The sequence below is a fragment of the Oncorhynchus masou genome, chromosome 21 (assembly GCF_036934945.1).
Source record: "Oncorhynchus masou masou isolate Uvic2021 chromosome 21, UVic_Omas_1.1, whole genome shotgun sequence".
Lineage (NCBI taxonomy): Eukaryota > Metazoa > Chordata > Actinopteri > Salmoniformes > Salmonidae > Oncorhynchus > Oncorhynchus masou.
In genome coordinates, this window is record NC_088232.1 from 7,317,601 (window position 1) to 7,320,258 (window position 2,658).

Below are 2,658 nucleotides of genomic sequence, written 5' to 3' on the forward strand. Positions count from 1 at the left end.
TGAGGCTGGTTACAGCCTCCCCATAGAGCAGGGTTTCCTCTTGGGGTCCCCCCTGGGTGCACGTCTTTTTTTTTTTTGCCATAACATCAAAGCTTGATGAGTTGGTTATTTGAAGCGTAAGGGCAAAAACCCAAAACGTGCACTTTTGGGAAACCATGCTATAGAGCAGTAGCAGTGCCCCCCCCCCCCTCCAAAAGAAGCCAAATTACAACCTGTGTTGTGGTAATTGTTTGCTCTGTAACCTGTTAATTCATATGCCTTGCGAAAGTGATATCTCTAAAGGCAGAGACAATAAGGCAGTGGCAGAATAAATTCAACCATACCTTTTTGTTTTATAAAGAGAACTGGTAGCAACCTCTGTCCAGTGCAATCCACAAAGCATATTGCATGTACAGTAGCAGACCGCTACAGGACCTACAGCGTGGTCAAGCCAGTAAATGTTTCCGACATTTTCGGACCACTAAACAACTATTGATTTAGAACCACAGAGTTACCACAAGTCGCAAAGAAAACAACAGGAGCTGCCTCCACTATTCCAGCAATATTTCAACATCAAATCACCTATGCTTAGTCTATACCAAAAACAATTTAGTACAATCAACGTAAGCTAAATATGATGTGGCTGTCCATGGTTCTGACTTGTGTGTGGGCATTGGTGGAAGTAGAAAAACATGTCGACTCACCCAACTTGTAGAGAAACTCTAATGCCAGCCTCCTCTCTTTCATGTTGACGAAACACTATCACTCTCATACAGTACAATACACATTTTTATTGTCCCAGGCTACCTGGCTAAAATGCTTGCTCGCTAGCCTAATTTTCATTCATGGGTAACGTAGGCCTAAAAGGCTAATGTTAACTAGCCAACGTCTATAGTTAGCTACATATGGAACTTCCATCCAATTAGGCTGGTCACAACAATGGATCAGAATCACCGTAATAGTCATTGCCCAGTATGGAGAATTAAGTAAAACCACAAGTCCAAATCCCTAGCTCCAGCTATAGCTAATTTTGGACAGGGACAATTTTAGCTAGCCACCGGTGGACAACACAACGAGATGCAACTATTCAAGTTAATGCCATATGCTCTCAATTCTTTTTTCTTTTTCTTAACCTTTATTTAACTAGGCAAGTCAGTTAAGAACATATTCTTATTTTCAATGACGGCCTAGGAACAGTGGGTTAACTGCCTGTTCAGGGGCAGAACGACAGATTTGTACCTTGTCAGCTCGGGGGTTTGAACTTGCAACCTTCCGGTTACTAGTCCAACTCTCTAACCACTAGGCTACCCTGCCACCCCAATGGGATTTGTTAGGAGTGACACCTAAATCCAAGATGGCTTCCCTTGATACTCTATTTCGGTGCGCCAGGACCATTCACAGTTGAGCTCGCTCAGTTTAGCTCAACGCTGATTGGCACATTTTATGTCAAGGGAGGCCAAATGCTCGCTGGCTTCCCTTACTTTAAATTCTACGGGCGGCAACAATGTCATACTCGTTTGAGCCAGATGACATCAGATGGAAGGCCTACAAGTAGAGAGACAGAGGGGCGCTGTATCGCTTGCTCAGATGATTTCTCCTGTGAGATACATTCAGCCTTTTGCAAATTGAAAGAAAATTATGAAACAGAGATTACATTTTTTGTCAATTTTTTTTGGGGGGGAAGCCTGGCTTCCCTTGGCATCCATGAATACATCCCACTGCCATTAGAGGACCATAGTATAAGTTATACCCATAAAACCTTGCGGTCAAACAAGGAAATGGTTCCAATCATTTTTCCACCATTCATTTTCCCATAAAGGATTTTAGAAACACTTAATATAAGGGCTGACCCTGGCATGACATTTTGATAGCCGTGTAAATCTCTCAAGGACAAGGTGACTTAAAAATATATCTGCCTGTATTTACCCACCTAAAATGAAATGCTTATTAACTGCTAATATGCCAATCATAAAACACTACAAATTCCATGAATATCTGTATGAGACTGCCGAAGGTAAGAATCTCTGGATTAACTATGTAATGTTAGCTAAAGGTAGTGAAGAATAAATTGGCAACATTTCTTTTAAATGGAAAATTCTGTGAACTGTCTTCAGCATGTTTTAAACTAACACGATATGTTAGCAAAGGTGTCAGCTAGAGATGATTTGCAGGGATTTGTAGTTTTGCATTATGATCTACTTTGATGCTAATTAGATTTTATTTTTTTTTAATCTGAGAGGAAATGGAGATGAATGTATGGATAAGTCACCTTGTCCGATTTACAAGTTTATCAAAATGTCACGCCAGGGTAAGCCTACACGAAACACAGTGTTTCTAAAATCACCTATGGGAAAAAATGGTGGTGGTGGTGGAAAAACATTTGGAACCATTTCCCTGTTTGACCTATGGGTATTATGACACCTCCACTGTGGGTCTCTACACTGCTGTTTCTAATAAAATAATTCCCTACAAACCTCATTCCAGTACCATGTTTCCCTATCAATTTCAAAATAAGAATTAAATTGCATATGCCCTAAACTCATCCACCACAACATAACTTCTCCCTTCTGTTCCCATTACATTATAGTACAGATTTCCTTGTAATATAAAAAATCTCTACCTTTCACCCCATTGCCTCTGCCAACAATCGAACACATATTTTAAATCACTGACCATATC